Below are 27,534 nucleotides of genomic sequence, written 5' to 3'. Positions count from 1 at the left end.
CTACTAACCACTGCACATAATCACTTTGTTATATTTTCTAATGTCATCTAACTTCTTGTGTAATCCATGAAAGTTTGTCTATTTGCAGCTTTTCTCCCTGGGCATCTGCTGAAAATGGACATGTATCCAGTCGGACTATCCCGGTAAACAAATGTAAAATAAACAAACACAGGTTAAATTATGTTATCAATTGTTGGATAGAATGGTCTAAAATTAAGCATAGCTCATTTTGGTAAACATTTTTCCCCACATAGCATTAAAGTGACACACCAGTCCAAACAATGTATTAAGAGATCTAAGCACACAATTCTTTATCATCCGATAATCAATCAACATGTCTCTAACCTTACTTTGGCAGACTTTCTATGTAGCTCATCAGAAAAGTATCAGACCCACTGATGAATATATGTTTCTTAGAAAATGTATCTATTCAAATCACTCAACTTGGAAAAACCTCAGAAATCCCTAATTAAGATCAGTGACCTAACAAAAATGTAGTTGTTATCAGGACAAAGTGACAGCACTCTAGCAATACCCAGTTTCTTACAGACTCTTCCATGGGGATCTGCTGCTAGCTTTCTAAGCCAAAGATCTGACCCTCAAACCTATCCCGTTGTAGAAACAAATGGTCCTTCAAATACCCAGTCAAAACTAACTATATTTTCACCAATACAACACACTGGCATGAAAACATTCATATTCCAATGCATCCCACATTTCTGGAACAAACTTCACCTGCAAGTCAGGCAGAATAGCACCCGGTGTGGTCGCATGTTTTATGTATGCATACATTACACTATTTGCGGTGCTTACGCCTACAGTTAAGAAGCCACTGTCACAAATAGTTCAGATTGCACCTTTAGAGGGTCAGTAGGTACCACCACCCTTGCCAGGGCTGCTGTCTACAAAAAAAGTACTGAAAACATGAAATGAGGGCAGGCCAAGCCAAAAAAAAAAAAATAGTATGACAATACCCCCAAGAGGACAATGACATTTTGGGATTCCAGAGAGACTTGACTGAACCTATAAGTTAAATGCTTTAAAAAAACACCCAAAAAGGTCACTACTTTACACCCCACCGCAAGGTCTGAAGATCAGATATGCCCCTCTCCCCCACCGCACGCATGTAAAGCCGTATTTTAAATATCTGAACCAAATATTTTGGGGGGACTTGCATTTCGGTATCGCACTTAATGTGATACTACACCACAGATAATAAAATTCTAAGCAACATAAAACCCAACTTTTAAACAGCAGAAGTTAACATTTAAGCTATTTAACCATAAATAAATGAATGCCCACTTGTCTCACATCACATCAAAGAACATACAGAAACTGCTGCTTAGCAAAATACAAATGCAAACAGTACAAGCCTACAATAAAAACAGTTCACAGCAGAAGACAAAATAAAAAGCAAAATTACTTTTCCCCAATCTAAAAATGTTTAATCCTTTATAATTATACAGTGGATATAAAAAAAAAAGTGTACACACCCGTTAAAATGCCAGGTTTCTGTGATATATAAAAAAAAACTACAATAAACCATGTCAAAACTTTTCCCACCTTTAATGTGACTATAACCTGTATAATTCAATTGAAAAACAAACATCTGTTAGGGGAAAAAATATATAAAAAAATAAAACACACAATAAGCTGGCTGCATAATGCTAAAGCACCTTTTGATTTAATTACAGCATTCAGTCTTGAGTACACACCTGCCATTAAAGAGACTGATTAACCCCAATTATACAATGACCCCACATTAATATTCCAAAACGTGCACGCTGATTGGCCAGCGTGTCGACTTATACCAATGGAAAAAGGTCCGGTCGCCAGGACTTTTTTCCATTAGTACAAGTCTCTTTTAAAACACTGTCTCGCTATGTTAAAAGAGTTTAACATAGCGACACAGGTTTAAAAAAAAAGCAACGGAGATCTCTATTGCTTTTTTTAAAGCTGTCTCGCTATGTTAAAGCTCCTTTAACATAGCAACAGTGTGTAAAAAGCAACTGAGATCTTGCTTTCTCCGTTGCTTTTTTTTTTAAACCTGTCTCGCTATGTTAAATGGGTTTAACATCGCGAGAGAAAGCAACGGAGATCTCCGTTGCTTTTTTAAAGCTGTCTCGCTATGTTAAACTCCTTTAACATAGCGACACAGTGTGTAAAAAGCAACGGACATCTTGCTTTCCCAGTTGCTTTTTTTTTTAAACCCGTCTTGCTATGTTAAATGGGTTTAACATAGCGAGACCGTTACTTATTTTAAAGCTGTCTCGCTATGTTAAACCCATTTAACATAGCAAAACAGTAAAATGAAACGGAGATGTTGCTTTCTCCGTTGCTTTTGGCCACAGCTCTGATGTACTGCATAGGCATGCGCAGTACATCAGAACTGCCGCGGATACCAGACAGCTGCGAAAGGGCAGCAAAGAGGCATTATACAATGCCATTATTTAAGAAAGGTAATTATTTCTTTTCTTAAATAATGTCATAGTATAATAGCAATAACCCACTTCTGGGTGTGGGTAATGCGGGATTTACTCACGGTTGTCTTAGTTTGGTTGGGCACCACACAAACCGTGGGTAAATCCCGCATTACCCACACCCAGGCGTGGGTTATTGCTATAGTAAAGTTCAGCTGTCCTAGGAGGATTTTCCTGACATTTTCTCATTGATGAAAGGTATCAGTCAGGAGAAAGGTACAAAAAATTCCACAGCATTGGATATGGCATGGAACACAGTGAAGACAGTCATCAAAAAAGTGGAGAAACTATGGGACAACAGTGACATTGCAAAGAACTGGATGCCCCTCCAAAACTGATGAAAAGACAATACAAAAACTGGTCAGAGAAGCTGCCAAGAGACCTACAGTAATACTGAAGGAGCGGCAGGAATTTCTGACAAGTACTGGTTGTGTACTACATGTGACAACAGTCTCCCATATTCTCCATATGTCTGGCCTATGGGGTAGGGTTGCAAAACGGAAGCCTTTTCTTACACGGAAAAATATCAATGCCAGGCTAAAATTTGCAAAACAATATATCAAGTCTCACAAAAGCATGTGGGAAAACGTGTCATGGTCTTATAAGACCAAGGTTGAACTATTTGGCCACAATTCCAAAAGTTATGTTTGGAGCAAAAACAAAACTTCACATCACCAAAAGAACACCATCCCCACAGTGAAGCATGGTGGTGGCAGTATCATGCTTTGGGGTTGCTTTTCTTCAGTTGGAAATGGGACTTTAGTCAAGGTGGCGGGAATTATGAACAGTTCCAAATACCAGTCACTTTTGGCCCAAAACCTTCAGGCGTCTGCTAGAAAGAAGATGCAGAGGAATTTCAGCTTTCAACACAACAACGACCCCAAGCATAAATCCAAATCAACAAAAGAATGGCTTCACCAGAAGAAAATTAAAATTTTGGAATGGCTCAGCCAGAGCCCAGACCTAAATCCAATAGAAAATCTGTGGGATGACCTGAAGAGGGCTGTACACAAGAGATGTCCTTGCAATCTGACAGCTTTGGAGAGCTTTTGCAATGGAAGAGTGGGCAAATATTGCCAAGTCAAGATGTGCTATGCTGATAAGACTCTTACCATAGAAGACCGAATGCTGTAATTAAAGCAAAAAGTGCTTCAACAAAGTTATTAGTTTAAGGGTGTGCATACTTATGCAACTAGCTTATTGTACGTTTTTTATTTTTTATATTTTTTCCCCTAACAGATTTGTTTTTCAACTGAATTATACAGGTTATAGGTCACATTGAAAGTGGGAAAATTTTTGAAATAGTTTATTGCGGTCTCATTTTTTTAGATCACAAAAACCTGGCATTTTAACAGGGTCGTGTACACTTTTTATATTCACTGTAGCTGGTAAGATGAAGATACTTAGAAGAAGACATTTACAGTTTTTAAGTCATTACAGCTGCGGATGAATGCAGGTTTGAACAAGGCTGCTGCAAGTAACAGTGTTAGCATGCTTGACTGAACAGCAGGAAATATGAAGCTCCTAAGGCATTAACGACTCTCTGAAATGTGAATGGTATCAAACAGACTCAAAGATACAAGATTCTCACTTTGTACATGTAAATATAACATGTGCCTAAATGACATAGTCACTTACCTTGAACTACCTGAACTTGACATTACTTTCACATAAAATCCACCAACTCACATCTGCCAAACACCAACTTCAATTCAACAGAGTATGTAGTTGCCTATGACACCCTGGATGCACTGAACATATTTAAAGAAGTTCTAAGCCCAACTAATTTATTACAACATTTTATAAGAACCATTAACAGAGCAGTGTGCATAGCAAACCAGTGCAGTCAGCACAACTAAGGATCACAACTCTGTAAGAACCATTAACAGAGCAGTGTGCATTGCAAACCAGTGCAGTTAGCACAACTAAGGATCACAACTCTGTATTTCACTTTCGTTTATTTTCAACAGCACTGATGTCTATCCTGTGCAAAAGGACACACAACCATGACATTAAACTTGAATTCACAGTACTGCAGTGTTCAATAGTCAAAAGACTCTGTGCAGCAATTGTGCTTTCTGCCATGACACCACCTACCAAGAAACCAGCAGCGTAGAAGGAATGGTGTCTAACAGGTAAGCTCAAAGGATGAAGACTATGAGCTTTGCTAAACCTCAGCTACTTACTTTAGTGCTCTGAACTCCCAAGTCTCCTTTGGAAAACACACGCATGCCAATGCTACATATGCAGGAGAGCACACATTTCTACCACCACCACTCAACAGCATCTTAAAAAAAAAAGAAGGCATTTCAATGAAACCATGCCCTCAGCTGCTAGAGTAGTGAGTCTTCCTTACGCCTGTGTAACTAACTTTAGTTTTCAGTCACACAACACAGTAGCTTATAAGCTTACTACTAACATTTTCAGACAAGCGTAACACAATACAATTTGTATTTTTTTCTGTAATGCAAGGAACTTGGATTTTTCATCCCCCATCACGTGTAACTTTAACAATTCACACCCAGAAATTAAAATCTGATTACTTGACTTAGCATACCCTACAAAGTCTACAGGAAAGGAACTAAGTACCTGTACACGTTGATGCACACTCTGGTTGACCTAACATTTTAGTAGGTGTATTCAACTGCTTTGCCATTAACTTAAGTAGGTCATTGCTAAACAAAGATCCAAGAGATCACAGTCACTTGATTTTACAATAAACATAAAACAAAAAAAATGTATTTGTTAACTAGGTAAAAACACTAAGAACAAATGCACTTTTAGTTACAAGAGATAACTGTCTGATTAAATGACCAACTCAAGTCAAAGAGTAGGCAAATTGAGACCCACACACACCCAGAACTACAAAATAAAGTACAGTAGCATTTCAAGGCATTAACTGTCTGTATTAAGCTGTTAGACAAATGGAATCCCTGAACCCAATAGCATGTTTCTCCTGCTCAGTATTAGTGTGTGCCTCTTCCTAACCCTATTCTGCCTCACCATTTTTTTTATCCGTTAAAAACAGGGGGGGGGGGGCAGAAAAAAGGTAATCACTGCACCTCAATAAAGAGATACAGACTCTCAAAAAAAAAAAATAATAAAGCACAAAACCAACAAGCAGAGCTGTACAAGTAATTGCTTGGCCTTTGTCACTTTTTTTTAAACATCATAAGATCACACACAAGGCCAAGGCACATTGCAGGTGCTGCGAAGAGCACTTTTGGCTAACATCAAAGAGTGAAACAATACTAATTTCATAAACTTTAAATAGTAATTGACTTGGGAATGGGGTCCATTCCTGTCATGGCATTGGAAACCCAAAAAGACTTGGAGAAATTAAAAAGGGTAAAACCATTGTTAACAGCACAACCCACATGACCACAGAACATGTATGCCACCACAGCCACTCCCCACAGCACTGTCCCCATGACCATAGGGCAAGCTCACTATATTACTCTGAAAAACAACAGTCCTTACTCTACACTCAGTGGCCTGACACTCCTACTTGTGGATATTTAGTAAGCACACGTGCAGAGAAATACTGCAACAATCATTACCCATAACTCTGCCCGCTTCTTTACCAACCATGTTACTTTAACACACCACACAACCTCTACATTTCAACTTACTGGGTTTGTGCTAATTTTTCAGTTTCCACAAAGTAAATTAACTGAATGCTGCGCAGTCTACATGACAGCAAATCTGATAATTTCCAATCGAAATGTTAATGTTAAAATCCAGAGTTTCAGCATAATGTTGATTTAAAGAATAAGAGAAAACTAAGTAATCAACGTTCAGTGAATTAGCATCAACTTGAGCTACGCTATTCCTCAATTACCAGCACCAACTAATGAAAGAGGGTAAAAAAAAAATGTAATCAGCTCAGCTTTAAATGAACACTGGACTAAAACACACAAACCCATAAAATCAAGCTGCCATGGTGGACTTGTAGCAACAAAAAACTCTACAATAAACCAAAAAGTTGATGTCCAAGGAAAACAAAGGCAAGGACCCAACAATGGAATAACACCCTCTTCAGCCTTAACAGGCAAATAAGACAACTTGTCAAATCCTCCAAGAGCTCATTTAAGAGAAACCTAGCAAGTACTGCCAATGATAACCATAATGCCTTTTACAGCTATGCACGTAATCTAAAGGGTAGGACCCAAGCATGTGCAGAACTGGTGGTCAACGGTATCGCACACACGGATCCCACAGAGACAGCAAACTTGCTAGCAGATAGGTGTGGTGAAATTTTCACTCCCTTATCCCCTTTTAACTTGCAACAAACCCTCCTCCACCCCACCCCACCAAACATATCTTATGAACAGGTCCCCAAATACCTGTCCAAGGCAAAGAACATATCTTGTCTCATAGAGGCTGTGTACCAGGCTGTCTTCTAAACAGGCTAAAACATGAACTAGCATCACCACTAAGTACCCTCTTCAATCATAGCCTAACTACAGGCTTTGTTCCTGCAGAATGGAGAACAGCTAGTTATTCCCCTCCACAAAGGTGACCTAGTAACAGACCCAGGGAATTATAGACCCATAAGCCTGACCAACCTCATCTCTACGGCCACGTATTATGGACCTCAAAGACATAAGTGACCTCCAAACATTGGATCCTACTCAAATTTGGCTTCGTGAAGGGCAGATCCTGACTGTTAAATCTGGTGGATTTCTTTAAAAGTGTGACCAGAGCCACTGATGAGGGCAAATCTGTGCACACAGCATACCTCAACTTGGTAAAGACTTTCGACACAATCCCACATTCAGGCAATACCAATAAACTTAGCAAACGGAATTGCAAGAGGAGTTGCCAGCTGGCTCACAAACTATCAAAGTAGGCGACTCCACATCAACCAGCAGACATGTTACTAGCAGGGTGACACAGGAAGGTCAGTGCTGGGCCCCTGTTTGGTATACATTTCTCAGAAGTTCAGGTCAAAACTAAAGGGTTGTGGCTGAATAAGTTTGCAGAGGACTGCAAACTAGGTGCAATCACAATTGCCAAATTATGTCAGTATACCCCAAGAGAGTCTCTCACAGACCGACTGGTGTTTTAGTCATGGTCTCAAACTGAATGCAAAGAAATGTATCATCTTTCCCTGCGGCACAAAAATGTCCCTTCAAACAATACCCTAATAACCCAAGAAGTGGTAAGGGACCTAGGATCACAGGTTGACTACAACACTTCGACAACCACATGTCTACCGTTGTAAGGAAAGCTTTCCACGTAGCTCACTTGATGAGTAATGACATCACCGCAAGAGCAAAAGAAGTTATAACCTCCCTATACTTGGCACTTATCCAGCCCATAATTCAGTATAACACCCCTTTTGGTATGTACTGTACTAAGCACCTGCAGCAATTAGACAGACCTCGGAGCTTTCTAACAAAGATGATCAAGGACCTCCAGAATGTGCCTTACATGGACCAAATAATGTCCCTATCACTATACTTCATACTGTACACATGTCTTAGGGGAGACTAATGCATGACCTACAGGGCAACCCCAGCTCCAAACCTAATGAACGTACTGCATATCCATAAAACATAATGGGTCCAGGGCTACCCATTTGAGGGACTTAAACATGGCCTATGACAAATAGGACATGCTGGAGGGACACTTATCTCTCAGCAACTGCCACGTCTTTGGAACAGGCTACCAATTCACGTGAAACGGAGCATCTCTGACACTATTCAAGAGGAACCTGGATTGGGCACCGTAAATTCTTACTGGGGATAGTAACCACAACCCTCCTAGACATGGGCAGTCACCACTAAATGTAATCTTTGGTACTGATTAGTAATTGTATGGTATTACTCTGGGTTGAAACGGTTAGGCTTAAAATGGCCTCCGGTCAATAGCCTAGTAATTTCCTATGATATACTGCAAGATACCATCTAACAGAAGGTGAATGTGCCCAGTTTCACAATCTTGCAAGGACGGCCAAAACAATGCAAGTGATCACAGGGACCACAAGATGCCAAACCATATACGTTTTTTTAAAGTAGTCGCAAAGAAAAACACAGCTAAAATTTTAAAAGCCAAACCTTGGACTACTAAAACACAAAAGGAAATAAACAGTGACATAGGGCAATTTTGTCTGTGCCAAAAACACTACAAAAAATAATACATGTAAACAAGCAATCTGAATGCTTACTAGGCTATGTAACACACTACTAGCCTTCTACTACTTCAGTTCAGTAAGGGGGAACTAAATAAAAAAAAAACTAGCAATACTTGAAAACTGGGGGTGGCACGGTGTGATTTATTGACACCTGGTAAAAAGACTTTCACAAATCTGGCCAGTATGCAGTATATCCCACCATAAACCTCAACCTGTAACAGTACTGCTACAGTCAGTCAATAAAATAGACTGAAATATATGACACATGGAATACAAACACTATAGCTGTCACTGTACATGCTTTCATCTAAAATGATTTACTGTGAAATTAATTTCTTAGTGCTAATTCAAAAGTAATATTTAAAAATCTGAGCTTTGACTCTCCCGCCCAACACAGAAGTACAGAATTCTCACCCCCACCCCACCAAAAAAAAAAAAAAGTATAGGGTCAAAGTTCGCATACTGTATTTCTGGCAATAAAGCAGTTGTACTAAATACTTAACAGTCTCACTGAATGACGTTACACAAACTCCTTGTCTCAGCCTTACTGCGGCTATCGTCCCCACCCTTGCTTGTCGTCTCACGAAAACACCGTAAAAATATTCAGAGCTCCTTTTTAATAATCAATGACATGCATCTCTTCACTGTCTCACTCATGAACCATCCACACCTGCCATTACACCAGAAAACTCTTTAACACTGTAGAAATTCTACTGACTCTCCGTTTCGTATACCCAAGACCTTCACCACTTCATCTCGGTAACAACAAACAGCCAAAGCAACTCACTATTCCTTTATTAGCACCATTGTTTCACGCAGCTGTTAAAAATACAGAAGACGTATTCTTTCTTTTTCTTGTTTCCCTTAGTCCCTGTATTCCGTCCCTTCGGCCACTCCGCAGAAGTAGGCCGGAAAAAGGAAACAACTATTGCTTCCGCCCCGGTCGGTGGCCGAGTTGCCGAACGTCAGGTACCTGTTACGCCCTGGGAATTGTAGTTCGGAAAAGGAAGTCGAGGAGTCCAAAGCAGAGCGTGGACGGCTTATTTCATTCATATGTTAATAATACCAAAAACGCTCTGATAGTTTTCTCTGTAACACAGACGATAAAACTGTATGGTATTTGGCGTTCTGTAGAGCACTAATATCAGTGTAGTATTGTAACCTATATGACTTGGCCCATTTGTTTACAATGCAAGTACTTAGAATTACAGCTTTCGTAATCTCTGGACTGAGTGCTAACATCTTTTACAGTGACCCGCTTTTTGAGTTATTAATTTTGTTAAACTCCATTGTAATAAGGCCCTTTATCACCAACTTCAAAATGATGATTTGATTTTAGTTGATGGGATGGGGGGGGGGGGGTAGAAATCGGATGCACGTACCAACGTACCCAAACCATTCGCTCATTTAATAAATAATGACTGTTCAATAAATGAGTAATTTAAGCCTCAGTTGCACTATTTAACACTGTGCGATTAACGATCATGGAGTCCTTGAAGGTTCAGCATGTCTATGAATTCCAGTGGCATGAAACGAATGCGACTCTAAATAACACTACAGAGTAAGAGAAGTTAATTCATCTGTGACAGTCAAAATGTTTGGCTCTAACAAGAGGGACAGATCTAAGGACTGTGAATATCTTATTGCGTGAGCTTTTACTGGGTCAAAATCCTGAAAACTGGACAGCTGCTATGACGTGAGAGCCAGACAGAAGCATTTTTATAAAAGTGTAAACTATCCAAAAAAAAGTTGAATGCAACACAAAAATGATAAAGAAGGGGAGAAACAGTCAAGTCTAAGTTAATCTAAGTCATATTTAGGGTGTAAATGTATTTTTTTTTTTAATTTGTTATTTGGATAGATGCACTGGTCCAAAGACCCTTTTCAGGCATTACTCCAGTATTAATGTTTCAGACATTTTACCAGTTATATGCCAAGTATGTGGAATATGTAGAAGTGTAAATTAATAATTTCATAGATTATACAGATGTTCCAAGGCCACTAAGCAAGGGAGCCCGCAGGATTTTTTGCAGGGGGGGGTGCCCGCAGGATTTTTTGCAGGGGGGGGGGTGCAAACCCAGAGCTCCGCTTATGCAGCCCCACCCATGCAGCCATTCCAGTATCCCATTATTTGGCTATTTCTCCCCATTTGCCATAGACACTGTTCAAATCTCTCAGTGTGCATACTGTTTTATGCTTTACGTCTACAATGATGACAGATATTTGGATTTAATTTACAACTTTTATTTCAAATTTTATAGCACAAACACTGATAGACATTTACTAAACCTAAACAAAACAATAGTCTTACAATGAAAACAAACGTAGCATTAAAACTTCTCTACCTTTGAAACCCACATTCAAAGAAAATGCATCTGGCCAGTGGCAGGGTAAGTTTACCTTTGGGCTGGTTTTAAAATCATAGGCTCCTTGCACACATTTTTATAACCGTGCAAAAGTTCTTTGATTCACCTTCCTGATTGTATTAATTATACTATATAATAATTGAATTATATCCCTTGTATAATACAGCGCCGAGTGTTTTAAATTTATAGTTCTGAACATTTTTCCTTTAAGCAATGAAACAAATCATATGAACCAATAATGACAAACTGCCCACTTCAGAACATTTCAACCATAAAGGACCACTCAAACTTCTGTCATGCAATCCATCAATATCAATCAATATGCAGAATCTGTGCAGAAGTAAAAGTCATCTGAATAATTCCACATTAAAGAGATCTGAAACCAATGAAGAGGTTGTTGCTAGAAAACAACTTTATATTTCAATGTTTCATTTACAAATTCAGTGCCTATTGCCCTTGAAGAATAAATTGCCTATGTTACGTTAAAATAAATGGTAAGATGGTATATTGCAATAAGGAATGGGTGGCAAGTTGAAAAACAGGTTCATAGTTACTAGGCATCTCATCCAAAGGAGGACATACTCAGGATTGCAGCACCCACACCCCTTCAAATACAAATCTACATGCCGTGGGAGTAGAACCTACAGCTCTCTGCATCAAGATGCAAGTTTTCTACCTGCTGTGCTACTAACACTGCTTTAAAACTCTATACCACAACAGTGTTACCATTTGCTAAACAAAACAGTTGCACATTTTAAGCAGACTTGGCATGAGCAGCAGTAAACCTCTCTTTCCTTGAAGCTCACATTTCCTTGAAAATGCACTTGAAAATAAATTCCACCTTCTAACTCTGTATTTCACTCTCTTTCACACACACCTCATCTTCTTAGTGCGAGAAATCTGGACAAAGCCTAAAATAAATAGGGACAGGTTATAAATATTGCTCTCATGAACTTAGAACATTGCTAGAATAACAGGATTTGTGTTAGTATGCATTTTTCTAAAGGATATAACATCTAAAACTCAAATGCCTACCATTATTTAGCAACTTCAATCCTTTTTAGGAGAAATATGGGGCAAAAATCTGGACATTCTGAAAAAACCTGGACAGCTGAAGGGTATTCTACCTCCCTCTTACACACACACACACACACACACACACACACACACACACACACACACACACACACACACACATACATCACCTCTCAATGTCTTAGCACAAGAAATCTGAACAAAGTCTGTTATAATGTTTGGGACAAAGACCTAAAACTAGGGACACATTTAGAAAGTTGCTAGAGTAATAGGATTTGTTTGTATTACAATACATTTTCTGAAGGATATTATGTATGAAACTCAGTGATTTTTTTAAAAAAAAACAGAATTTTTATGAAGAACAGACCAAAAACATTAGGCAAAAATCAGGACATTCTGTGAAAATTTGTAAAGTTGAGAGGTATGCACACATACATCCCCCTACCTCCTTAGAAAGTGGCTAGAACAACATGTTTTGCATTGGTATGCAGGCAAAGCCCAGGGCTGGCGTAATCATTTGACAAACAGAGGATTGAATGTGTCTGCAGAGTCAGAGCTCAGAGGCTACTGTGTGGGGAGCAGTTCCATGTCCATTATCTATTAATGCTTCTGTTGATTATTTAAACATTTATCACACCAAAAGACCTGAGCTGCAAACATTATCTGACATTAATGTGGATGTTACTCCAGGATTAAGCTCTGCAAACAGCAGTAGGAGATGCCAGCTCAACCCTTTCTATCCCCTGACCAAGGATTCTTATGGAGCTTATGCCATCATATGTTTCACAGTGGTTATCTTTTTTGTTGAGATTTTGGGAAACATCTCGATTATGTGCATCGTTTGCCATAGCTACTATATGAGGAGCATATCCAATTCACTGCTAGCGAATCTGGCTTTCTGGGATTTCCTCACTATCTTTTTCCATTTGCCTTTGGTAATATTCCACGAAATAACCAAAAAGTGACTTCTTGGAGACTTCTCTTGTAAATCATACCATATACTAATATGCATATATGTTGGTGTAGGGCACTATATCAAAATACAATGTCCTGATACTCTGCAGATCGATATCCGGATGTTGAAAGCACCAATATCAGCACATTCTGCATATACATGCTCTGGGGATTATCCCTGAGCAGACTAAACCAACAGCAAGTGTTTTTGCAGGAAGGCAAGCCCGCTACACCCCCATGTGGGGGGCTGTACCCCCACACCCCTGCTAAATATATATATTAACTCCAAGATTGCACAATCTCCAGGTAAAGGAAATATTCCCATACTCTGGGATAGTTGATCTTGCACACCTGTTGACCCTGTTGTCACTCTACATGGTGTTGGAGCATTTCCTGCTCACTCCAGTGTTTGGCATCTCTCTCTCTCTCTATATATATATATATATATATATATATATATATAAATAGATATAGATATATTACTATATAGATTGAGAGACCAATTTATCCATAGTTTAAGAACTTATTTGCAACCCTCAAACTAAATAAATATCAAACAACTATCTACAGCCCTCCAAATTCACCTACAAAAATATAGACACGTTAGAACATATACTATCATGGATAACCTTATTCATCAAACAAGATATGATTATTAAACAGGCATTAATATTGACTGTGCTAGACTATCCTCTTAGGAAGCACCAAGCAAAGATTTACTACACATAAACCTTTTTGAATTGACACAAGTATTCTCTGAATCTTCTAGAATTTACAAACTCTAATAGAAATAGCATTCTAGATTTAATATTAACCCCTAACACAAGTCACAAAAATAGTATAGATATACTTTCAGATTGACTTAGTGACCATCTCCTGACTTATATAATTTGGGGACAAGCTAAAATGCCAAAGGTAACAACATAAAATTAGACTAGATCTAAAAATTTGAGGGAACAACTTTGAATATACTTGTCTAACAATGTATCTAATCCCCACTAAATTATCTACCTCTAAATTAAGCAGTTAAATATGTCAGCCAAACTTTCCTAGAAATCCTGAATAGAGTATGTCTCCTACACAAAAAGAAAAAGTGAAACTTTACATGACCCCTGGCTAACTACATAAACCTAGCAAATAAAACAGCTAGAGGCAAAGCATGGAATAGCTAGAAAATACAGTAAATTATGTCTAAATTCCAAAACTGTAGGTCACTGAGAAATAAAGTAAAGAACATAATGCAAAAATAAAAGAAAAAACTGTTTTTGCTGATTACATTACAGAAGCAATAATAACCCTAAACTTTTTTGGAATACAATTAATACTTTAATCAAACTAAGCAAAATACACAGCCTAACCCCTTACTACAGGAGCCAAATTACAAAGTGTCCTGAAAATGAATATCCATTTTATTCAGGCTGCAACCTCAGTATTAAATCAACAAAACAAAAAACACTATCCACAACACTGAATTAAACTACAGAAACTTTCACCCATCAGTCTCTACAGATCAAATAAAAAAGCAGCTTAAGAAAATAAAAACAACTACCTTAGTCCCTGACAATATCCCAGTAGAATATTAATGGATAGCGGCCATCTACTACCTTATATTAATGAATTGAGTATGGCACAGTTTGTCCAGGGTCAGGTTTATACAGATCCATAGTTGCAACTAATACATGTTGACCAGTAGTAATTATCTAATTGGTCTGTTATTCATATACCTTTTCATACTTATTTTCTGACTTCTGATTTACTACAGCTTGATGAAGCATTAAGATTTTTATTTTGGAACAGCAATGTGAATCAGCTTAATTTATGAGTGAAACTTCTTTTTGTCCCCAAAAACATTCAGTGTTATATATAACTCATTACTGTATACTATAGTCCTATCTCAGCTAATCATGCCATTTTAGGTTCTTAAAGGATTGCTCTAGTTTTATCACTTATGGCATGGAAACATTTTCCTTTGTAACTCATTTAAAGAAATTTCACCCAGGTGATTTACTCTGTGCATTAATTTTGTTAATGAAAGTTCACTGTCCTTTTGAACTTACTAAAATATTGTTTTGTGGAATTAAAACCTGGGCTACTAAAAAAATATATATATCCTCAGAAGAGAGATATTCTCTTATTGATAAATGCATTCGGTTGATCTGTAGGAGCCTATAAGAAGGGCACAATTATTTTCTTTCTCCTAGTCATCAAATGGCTCAAACCTTACAGGACTATAAGTCAGTAATGCCTCTGTATAAATTAAAACTTAAGACCTACTCATTCATACTAAGGACTCATAAAGCATTAGTGCATCAATGTAAAATTATAGCTCATTTAATTTTTATCAGAGGGATAAGAAATAAAACAATTGCAAATTCAATCAACACTAGAGTACAAGACACCCTTACTCACTTGAGAAATCAGTCTGAAATTTTTAATCAAATAAAGTAAACAGTACAGGATCAGAACAATTTACTGGACTTTATATATATATATATATATATATATATATATATATATATATATATATATATATATATATATACAACTATTCAAAATGAAATGTCCATAAATTATGTCAAAGATTTAATAAAACTCTTCATGGTTAAGGAATAGGAAGTATCACTAAATTGAAAAATATGAAACTCATGGCCTGGTTCATTTTATCCTAAAATTTTACAAACATATCTCCCTAATAACTGTTTTTTTTAGTCCAAGTTTTCAATAGTACCAGAAATGTCCTCAGTTTCCACAAATGTGCCTTACATCAGTTATTCCTAAACCCTTAAAAGAGCAACTTGATTATTCATCATATAAACTAATTTTAGTTTAAAATATACATAAACTATATGCCCATCCCTGTGGACTGAATAAAACATTTATGCCATGTTTAATACACCCATATCAAGCTAGTGTTTTCACATATAGATACAAAGCAATATTAGCATGCTGTTTGTGACATGTAGAATGACAGAAAATTACATTTCCTTCTCATAAGTTTAGACATGGAGAAAGGGTTTGATACTAGAAGTGAGAATCACCATTTCCAGTATTAATGCCAAAGTGATTGTGAAAAATTCATTCTCATTATATAGAGGCTTTATAATATATACTTAGCTAGGAGGTAAATACAAGAGGGGAGGGAGCAAATCTGATAAAATTCTACCAACCACTCTCCACTTACATACAAACACACACACCTACTTCTTACATACACACCCCTACCTACTTCTTACATCCACAGACTCCTACCTAACTATTTCTTACATGCACACACATCTCTTAAACACTAAAACAGACACACACACCTACCTCTCACTTCTACATTCGTCTGGCAAGACCGCAGTCCAAACATCCTCTGGAATTCAAATTCCCGGTAGGCGCGAAAGACAAAGATGCATACCATCGGTCGCAAACATCTGTTGCGTCTGTGCAACTGGACGGAATGCAAAGGGCATTCTTAAAGAGGAACGCCCTTTAAAAAAAAACAAAAAGAAGTTGTTTCCTTTTTTAATTAAAATAAAATTAATTTCTTAGCCAGCCGGTTCCAGGGGGGTGCAAGTGCACCCCCCTTGCACCTGCCTGCGGGCACCCTTGCCACTAAGCCTTATGACAATTCATGCCTTTGCCAGTACCATCTCTCATCCCACACATATCTCTCAACCTCTTAGTGCAAGAAATCTGGACAAGGCCTAAAATAATGGGACACAAAGGCTCAAAAAATAGGGAGTATTAATCTTATAAACTTAGAAAGTTGCTAGTATAACAGGATTTTCATCAGTATGCATTTTCTGAAGGGTACGAAGTCTAAAACTCAAATGTGTGTCACTATTTAGTGACTTCACTCCTTACTGATTTGCCAGAAAAACATCAATTTTATGCAGAATGGACCAAAAATATGAGGCAAAAATCTGGACATTATGTGAAAATCTGAACAGCTGAGAAGTATGGTCTTACACCTCTTTTTTCCAGGAGGGCCATCCCAGTCAATCATTGGAGTAAATCTGTGGCTGCCCAGCCACTCATTTATATTATCTTTAAAGGAAACTAGTGAGTCTTACTGCTTAATATGCAGAGGAAATCCATTCCAGATACACTGTGGTGGGGCTCAATTGTAGCAGCTCACCACTAGCTAAGATCAAACAATGGTTTAGAATAATTGAATTAAGTTGAGGGGGAGCCAAGTGGACAATTTAGGCCAGTTATTGGGCCACTCATTGAAAATAATGCCCCCTTTAGCATGTATCTGTCCAGACCTGTGCAACAACTGGAACATCCACAGAGATACTTTGCTGAAAGGATACAAGGCCTAAACAATATATCCTACAAGTATGGGCTGACTCAAAGCCTTGCCACTATACTGTGTTTCTTACAGCTTGCTAAGAGGTGACCTGGGTCTGGCATACATGGCATCCTTTGACCCAGTACTAATGGATTTACAGCACATCAGCAAGTCAAATGGCATCATAAATATTCGGTCTAGGGATCTAAACCTCTTCTGCAGTTTGGAGAGACAGGTATATCTCTCAGAAGATACCACTGCTCTAAAAAAGACTCCCCATCCCCATAAGACAAAGTGCATCCCTGTCCATATTCAAGTACAACTTGGATCTATGGATGGAAAAAAAGAAAATGTACCCCAGGACTGCCTCCTTTACAACTAATGGACAGAGGCAGCTCCTAAATGCTTTATCCCATGCATGGGTCCTTTCAAATTATCTATGGCAGGATCTCAGTTATTCTCATTAGGGTAATATAAAATTATCAATTATGAGATGGGTAAGGCCACTCTCCAACCAAATGGGATAAGTCAATTCAAGCACAAAAAGCTAAATTGGCTGGGCTTAACAATGGCCTGAAATGGCAGCTAGCCTAATGCCTAGTTATGAACCTTAAGAAGTTTATTTATTTTATTTATTTTACATGTGTTGACTGGGTTTGTCCACCTGGGCTGATAGCCCTTTTTCAGTGGAGGCCCGGAGAGAAAAGTTCTACTTTTACATAATATAATAGTAGAAAAGGTATTATATCAATAATTGAAAAGGTAATACATAAATAATTTGGAGAAAAGCTCCAGGTAACATTAGTTAGCAACATATTAATAATGTTCAAAAATAGAAATTAGTTGACTACAGACAAGTTCAAATGAACTTCCAGTAACAAACAGTATTAAATACAGACAGGTTAAGATACCGACTAGATAGTACAAGTTTACTTGGGTTCATTCATAACAAACTAATTATAAGACTTTGGTTTACAGATAGGGTTGTGGAGAAAATGCAGCATAGTTAGGAAATATTGATTGAAGGAGTTACAGTAAAAAATAGTAGATTGGGGTGGTAAGAGAGTAGAAGTGTGTTTTGGTTGAGAAGGGAAAGTGAGATGTTGTAGATAGGGGAGAAGCTGAGTAGAGGGTTAAGGTATATAAAATCACAAGGTTTTAGATACTCTGAGGTGCATCTTGCAGATTTTTTATGACTTTTTATTCTAATGATGGCCTGAACAAAAGAATCCAAGAAATTCAGTCTCATTTTTTTCTTTCAAGGAAAAGTGTGTTATGTTTATAGCTTAATCTTCAAAGTTCACAAAATAATAGTTTCCCAATAAACTGAGAAGACAAATTCTTGCAAGGATATATAAATCCTTTCAGGGAACAGTGACTTCCTATCATTCCATAAAATATAGCTACCTTTTGTATACCCATATATTGTTAGATTGGGATGAAACTCAAAACACAAATGGCTAGAAATATACATTATACAGCTAAGGTTCTGGGAGAAAAAACAAGCACATAAATAAAACTCACAAGGGGTAGGGAGTACATACAGATTGCATACAGAATGCATCACAGTCAAAAACTCAGGGAATTAAGCTGTGTTAAATGGCAACACACTTTGCCAATGATCAGTTGGTATCACACACATTCTGCTCAGACCACCACCCACCACAGACAGCTACTTATTGAGTACAATGCTGATGTCTGGATGTGATCAAAAGTGAAAAACAATTATGGCCAACTTATTCATTTTAGATATACTGCAACCCCTTTACCCTACATAAAAAGTAATTTCCATCACAGGCAATCCATGTGCTCAACAGTTATAGCCACTTTACTGAATGCACACTTCAGATATCTGATTATGTTAAAAACAGACCCAGTAATATTAAACTAAATTGATGTATTTTTAGTTTTAAGAAATGTAGGCATTACAATGTAAAAAGAGAGGAAAGGCTGGATAAAAGCATGTTTCAGTTAATACACTGTAATCAATGCACTAACAAGAAAAACAAACTAAACTGGAATCACAAGAAGGACACTTAGGCTTTGAACTCATGCCAAACAAAATTTTAATAACACAAAATAAAAATAACAATGTAAATAGATAAGCACTTTCGTTTTCTAAAATTGAAAACTTCAGATAGATTCACAATAATATGCAACCTTTTTACAAAAAACATAAATTAAACATTCTAAATGTTATATTTTTTACTGATATACATTTAACTTATACTATGTTACTATTTATCTATTTAATGTTTGAGTAGTAGTAGTATTAAGATGCTGATTTTGAATATTTTTTCCATGAGTCCTACACATTTTATATGATATTTTATATGCTGTTTAAATAACTTCTGAGTAACCTGTTATTTAGGCATTTATTTTTCCTCTGTGATTCAAGTTGATGGTAGTGGTGTTTTTATAAGATACTGGTGCTTTAAATAATACATTATAAGGTGGAGGTGTGTTTCATCATATGATCCAATATGTTTAATTTATGGTTTACATAAAAAGGCTGCATTTTGTTGAAAAGCTATCTGAAGAAGTTTTCAGTTTTAGAAAACAAAAGCATTTATCTATTTACATTTTTATTTTGCGTTATTAAAATTTAGTTCAGCATGAGTTCAAAGCCCGAGCATCCTTCTTGTGATTCCAGTTTAATATGCTGTAACCTAGGGCTGTTGAGGTAGGGGATGGGGTGTAAAAGTACACTGCATATAATATATGTAAACCTGAGATGTTTTCTCTGGCTTGAATGTTTGGATTAATGGCTTAATCTAAAAACATTTTCTTCTGTAAACAAAAGGCTTCAAAAGGAAAACACCTCATTGAATGTTAAGCAAAGTACTAAGTCTCTTGTATATGTAAGGATATTCATTTCTTTCTTTCTTTCTTAATTTCTTTCTTTTTTTCTCCTTTAGCAAATAAATCTTCATTGTGAGTTAAGAAGACTGCAGCTGAGGGCAGTTGTACGTTCTACTGTTATATTTCCATGGAGACAAGATGACTACAGCTGCAAGCAATTAATCTTGTAAATTTCAGGCATTGTTTGCTGAGGGAGATGTAAGATAAAAAGGTACAATTGGAAGCAGTTTAGTAAAAGTGAATACAAGTTAGCAGCTTCTATAGCAAGCTTAATACTTCATTGATTTACTAGAACAGTGTACAATTTAGTTTTGTTTAAAGATAGTCAGTGCACTTTTTCTTAAGGCCAAAAGGTAATGCTTTCTGAAAGCATACAAGCTATTTTTCACATCCGGGGAATATAGATAAGAAAAGAACAGACTGCAATCAGTGTAAGTGAGAGCACAGGCTATAACATGCACTTTAGAATGGGTAACCTTAATTTTAGGATAGGCAATGCCTGTGAGTGCAGCTATTGATTTGGGACAATTGTTCCTTTCAGGAGGGTGAAGCTTCATTATTTGAAGATATACATAGTTTTGTGCGTTTGTTTTAAACTAATATGTTCTGGGGGGGGGTGTTCTGGGAGTATGTTTGGTTTGTATTTTGAGAGTTTTCATTAAACCATAAAGTCTTGAAAAATGTAACATAGGTTCAAATGGAGAGGACAAGAAATATCTATAAAATATCAACCTGCCAAACATCAGTGAGTGCATGTTACACAAAAGTTGGAAATACAGATTAAAAAAAAACGGTTATGTATAACTGGTGGAAATAAAAACTTCTATTACCACACCTTTGGGACAGACTCCCACTTCATGTCAAACAAAGCACCTCAATGGCCCTCTTCAAATGCAATCTGAATGATTGGATGGGCAACTGTAAATTCAACCTGGGGTTCCACCTGTGTCCCTCTTAGACATGGGCATTAGGTGGTGAATGTGGAAATCAGGGTAGAACTTGGCTAGGCTTGTAAGGGCCCCAGGGTTATTAACCTACTAACTTCCTATGAACCTATTATCCTATAATGGTTATGCTTTCCATATTATTTTGGAATGTCAACGGCCTTACAGGTATAGAGAAAAAAACGTAAGGGCATTAAATTATATTAAGAAATGCAGAGTGCAAATAGCAATGTGGTAGGAGACACATTTGGAAAGAAATAAGCATGTGAATTTGATAAAGAAAAGATTTCAGGAGGGATATTCATCACAATATCAGGGACAAAGGAAAAGGGGAGTAATTATACTAATTGACAGAGGAGCTCCAAAAGTGATAGAAGAAGGAAAAAAAGATAAGAATGATAGGTTTGTGATAGTAAGGAGTTACTGGAAAGGGAGGTGGATTACACTGGCATGTATTTATATTCCACCAAAAATGGCTATTATGGAGCTTAAGAAAACTTCAGAAAAATAATCAGCTTTAAGCAGGGAATATTACTTATGGGTGGGGACTGGAATTTGATTTCCAACAGTGAGGATGTATCTGGGGGACCTAGGGGGAAATTATAACAAAAGAAGGTAGATTTCTGAAGAAATCTCTGAAAATGAGACAACAGCACTTTCCCCACCTATCTGTCAAAAACAGAGGAATTTAAGGGATGGGTGTGGAATAAAATGAAAGTGGGGTTTAAAAATAGGGTAGAAATAAAAAAAGTGATATGGTTAAGAAGTAGCATAAATTATTTAGAGCTGTTGCAAAGGTTAAAGTATTATAGCATAAGGGGAATATCACAGAACAAGAAGAGGTGCAACTGCAGAGTGCTAAACACAAAATAAGGGAGTATTTGGATAGTCTGCATGAGTTTAGAAAGATTACTTTTAAGCAACTGTTTTGATAATAACTCCAGAGCAGAAAAAGTTTTAGCACAAAGACTTAGGCAACAGAAAGTGAAAGGGATGTTACCAAACGTAGGGAACCTATAACATGGAAAATAACCAGAGATCCTTTAGAGGTACTAGAGAGATATTTTGGAAATATTATGAACATTTGTATAAAGCAGAGAAATGTGGAAATTAAGAAAGAGCACAAATGAAAATATTTATGGAAGACATAAGTATGCTAAGGGTAGAGGTAGATAAGGCTCAGCAATTAACAGTTATGATAGAGGAGATGATATAAAAAGTGACTTGTAATTAATCTGCAGGAAAGTCTCTAGGAACAGATGTTATTCCTGTGGAAGTTTGAAAGCTAGGAAGGAAGAAAGTCATAAATATCTGGAAGATTTTGTTTAAAGATATTTTAAAAGGAGGAGAAGCACCAAGATCTTGAAAGAAAGATGTGGTGGCTGTAATAACTATAGATGGTAAAGACCTATCAGACCCAGCATCATATAGACCTATTGCAATTTTAAACCGTGACTGTAAAGTGTTTATGTCTATAATATCTAAAAGAGTGGCAATGGTGTTGCCAAAATTGATAAATATGGATCAATGTGGTTTTATGGAGGGGAGGCAAACATTTGAAAACATTAACCAAGCAATGATATTCCAGAGGGAAGTTGAATGTAAGAAAATGCTACTGTTGTTGGTGGGTCTGGATGCAGAGAAAGCATTTGACAGAGTAAGCTGTAATTTTATAAGTAGGGCAATGGAAGCATTTGTATTCCCTGATACAATAATATGGTTATTTAGGAGGATATATGAGGAACTAGAGGCAAAATATAAAGTAGGAGGGTTAATTTCTAACAAGCTATGTCTGAAGAGGGGAACCAGGTAGGGATATCCACTTTCCCCTTTTTTATTTGTATTTAGTGCCACCTGCAAAGAAAAAAGGGACGCAGAAATTCAAGGATATAATTGGTATAGTAATCAATAAAAGTGGACTTTATTTGCAGACAATATTATTTTGTGCCTGATAAAACCAGAAAAGGACATTTCAGTATTGTGGAACATAATGAGACAGTTTCAAGCCTTTTTTGGGTTATAAAATTAATGAAGATAAAACAAAGGCTATAGCTGAAAACTATGTACCTACATATGAATTGGTCCAACGATATCCATTATTTATGTGGATACAATAAAATTAAGCATTTGGGAATGTGGATTAAAAAGGATTATTTTATGGCAGTTAAGGATATGTGGCAAACTACTAACACTCAGCACCCCAGCCACAGTTGGTTTAGCTCCTGCTGTCCACCCTCCAGCAACTGCTTCCTTTGCAGCCAACAGCATAAACCCAACAAGGCTGCACTATGCCTGGGCAATTCAGATTGCACACCCCAGCCCACAAGACTCTTCCCTGGCCATATTCATCTGCTCCCCCAAAGTTTCAGACAAAGCACTCTGCAGGGAATTCCTAAAATACACCAACTCACTGCACCCCAAAACCATGTTTCCAAACACCTCTCTCCCTCCAACAAAAGCCCCAGCATTTGTTATCCACATGAAGAAAAACTCCCTGATGTCTTCTTGGTGCCACAAAACACCCATTCAAACACTTCTAAGCAAAAATCCCAAAATGTCTGGACTCTGATGCATACCCAAGAGTTGCACATATATTCTCCCACTGTTACTGTGCACATCGAATCTCCTCCCAGTTTCTTCTAATTTCCTCTAATCAATTCCAATAGTTATCATGCAAAATTTTATACACCCCACAAAGTATCCCCTCTCCAACAGCAACCTCTGCTCAAGAACCAACCAAAAACAATACCAGATCTGGTCCTTAATTTAACAATTCCCTCTCGCTTTCTTCCCGCCCACACTCTGCCATCAATCCCTGGCAGGGAAAGCAGTCCCTAGTCCTTAGTCCAAACTTTGCTTAGCCCCATCCCACTCCATGACCCCTCCATCTCCAGTTATTCACTCCCCAAAACCTTGGTTCCTTTGCTAATCTTCTCCAGCAAACTTCAGCCCCTTCCTGCCTGCCCTCCACAATCTCATCTGCAGTCATCCCTATTGGCACCCCCCTCTATTCCTGTGCCAGTTCAGTTTCCAGAACACTCTTGGCTAATATAGGAATACAATACTCTGCATGACTGCTTTTATTCTTCTCAAGGATATGCATCAGAAATCCCACTCTGCCCACCTCACGAACTTCCCACCTGTCCCACCACTACTTTCCCCCTTCACCCTGACTCACAACCCTCTATGTGTGTTATATACATAAGCCTCAACTATGTAGCTCCAAAATATCCCCCAAATCAGGCAATTCCACCACCCCCCGTTTCCATGATGAGAATCAACCCATCCCTTTCCAAATAAATTCCTTCAGCTCTCTATTAACTATTGCCTACAGCTTCTACTCTGGTTGATAAAAATATGTCTGACCTGTGTATAAAATAAAGGGACTAGAAACATTTTCACTGTTTTTCATTTACTACCCATATCCATAATAAAGAGCTTCCAGTTTCTCAATGTTTGTGTTATATTTTGTTTAGTGTCTTCCACACAGCCTTAGCTGCCATAATAGAATCCTGTTAAATCCAAACACCGAAATATTTCATCTTATCATCTTCCCATAAATATGGGTATTGCTGAACCACTTCATGTGTAGATACATAGTTTACTACTATAGCCTTTGCTTTATCTTCATTTATTTTATATCCTGAAAAAAATGTGAAATTGTCTTAAAATATTCCACACCACCAATATAACCTTTTCTGGATTTATCAAGTACAGAATAATATCATCTGTGACACTGCTGGCCCAGCTATCTGGAATTTTGTAAATAATTCTATGCCATTTGTGAATATTGATATGATTTATAAAGAACTGTATGTTATGTACTGAGCTAAGATGTATCCACAGTGTACCCTGCTGGAACATAGAAGATTAACTTGCAAAACTTCAGAATAGTTGTGGTTAAGTTACTTTATAGCTGGGCCATAAACACAAGATGTTATCTCTCAGTTTCAGTGCACAAGCAGACACAATGTCTAGAGCTAGAAGTTTTTGTATTGTCTTGAAGGATAAATAATTGCTAGGTTTCAAATGTAAAATTATTTTATTGTTTTACAACATCCAAGATCTGCAAACATCTGAGAGATATGTATTTTAACACAGAGATGTTAAATTCAGTTAAGTTTCTGTTTAGACTGGGAACTGAAGTCAGGTGACAAAGAGTGATGTCATCCAAGCTGAACAAGCAGTAATGTTTGATATTGATTTAAGAACTCTGTCAGAGAGAGATTGTGCATTTTGTATTTTTTCTTTGACCTGGAAACATCCACTCATCATCATTACCATCTGCACTTGCCTGGCTGTAATAAAATTTAGGGCATAGTATCTCTGTTAGACATAGATAGGAATATAGTAAATATTAGTTTATATGTTTTCTGTATTTATTTGAGACTGTCCTGCAATGTTGTTTTAACATACTTCCTGTGTTTTTGAACTCTGAAGTTACTGTGTTGATTGACTGATTATTGTCCTGTTATTTTATTGTTTATTATTAAATATATTTAAACGTATCTTTGTGGCTATTTGTGAGACATATTTAAGCTCTTAGAGTACTTGTGTATCTATTTGGTGACACTGTACAGGCCATTCCTAACAGCATGGTGCTTGGTCATAACTACTATTTGGGCTATTAGTAACATTACACAGTAGGATTGGACACCCTTTGTTAATGACCTAGAGTAGCTGATTAGAGTGGTTGGTAGCAGTGATAACTACCTTATAGTCTGGGAAGAAGGGGGCATAGCTAGCAAACCTGTGCCAGCCTTTCCCAGGTGAATATGTGTGTTTTGTGTGTGTGTGTGTGTGTGTGTGTGTGTGTGTGTGTGTGTGTGTGTGTGTGTGTGTGCTACATGGGCAGGTACATGAAGCATTGGTTGGACAGAGAGGGTGCTGGTGGTTTTGGCTTGATCACTCAGCTGGGATCTCAGCCCTATAGCTGTGCCAGTGGGGAGTCTTATCGGGGATCTGGAGAAAGGAAGAAACCAGCCTCAGACTGACTATGGTATCTGTGTGCTCTTAAGGGAAATTGTACTTTACTGTGTGCGTACTTGTCATCCTCACAATGTGCACATCTCCTAGCTGTTTCCAGTTGTGAGGATTGAGATGCCTTAATTACTGAGCCAGTGCAGGGACATCACATCATCTGTGAACAAAGCTTACTATTTTTGATTACCATTCCAGTTATATCATTGAGTTTGTAAGTCCCTTGTTTTCTTTGCCAATGGCTCTAAATATAAAGCAAATATCAAAGGGAAATAGGGCACCTCTGCCCTGCCCCCTGTTCAAACAAGGTTTGTTAGAGAGGCACTTTACCACCTTAATTCTTGCCTCCAAACCTCCATAAAGCCTCTTAATTAGCCCTATTATTCTATCAGGGAATGTACATGCTTTTGTTGAACTACTCATAAAATCCCAGCTGACTCAATTGAATGCCTTCTCTGCATCATGACCTGCCAGTAACAGCTGCACTTTCTTATAATCTGCTTCTCTCTGGATCACCATTATTCTATTCATGTTGTCAAATGTCTGCCTTCCTTTCACAAACCTGCATTAATCCATAGCAATCAGTTTTGACAAACACCTTTGCATTCTCTTAGTATACACATAAACACTTCATAATCATGGTTTAAAGTTGAAGTGAGTCTATACGAAGCAGGGTCTGAATGGTCTTTATCCTTTTTGGGTAATACAGCTAATATATATTTTTTCCAAGATGCTGATACTTCTTCTCCTTTTAAAATATTGTTAAACAAAACCATCCAGATCTTTATCACTTTCTTCCCTCCAAACTTCCCAAGCTTCCACAGGAATACTGTTAATTTATGGTAAATTCCCTGTTGATTGTTTATACATCAGTCTTTTTATTTCATCATTTCCATTCTTAGTTATTATTTGTTGGGCATAAGAGTCCTCTAACTTGGCATAATCATTTGTGCCTTTTATTGGTTTTCAAAAATTCTCTGCTTTATACAGATTAAAATAACATTTCTGAAAAAGCTCTAATACCTCTATAGGATCTCTGGTTATTTCTCTTGTATAGGCTCTCTATATTTGGCAATAACCTTGTCTACATTCTATTGCCAAAGCCATTTTGCTTAAAGTTTTTGTGCTGTGGAGTTATCAGAAATAGTTCCTTAACATCAACTTTTCCAAACTTATGCATATTATCCAAATACTTATTTAAAAACATTTTCCCTTTACCACTTTGCTGTTACTTCCCTTCTTATAGGTTCATAGGTGTGTACTAGGCTAATGGCCCTGGATCCTTCACAAGCCTAGCCCATAGGACTACCTTGGCATCATGCCACCCTACCTTAGTTCCCAGTGCCTCTGCTGAGTAAAGCCACTGGAGCGATCCCTGGGGTGAATTATTTATTTCCCATCCACTCATCAAGATTTCTCTTGAAGAGGGCCAGTGAGGTGCTCTGCTTGACATGCATGGGAAGTCTATTCCATAGCATGGGTAGTCTCTGGATTA

Source organism: Protopterus annectens, chromosome 10.part0 (assembly GCF_019279795.1).
Source record: "Protopterus annectens isolate FY-2018-M chromosome 10.part0, PAN1.0, whole genome shotgun sequence".
NCBI classification, from domain to species: Eukaryota; Metazoa; Chordata; order Ceratodontiformes; family Protopteridae; genus Protopterus; species Protopterus annectens.
This window is presented reverse-complemented; position numbering follows the sequence as displayed.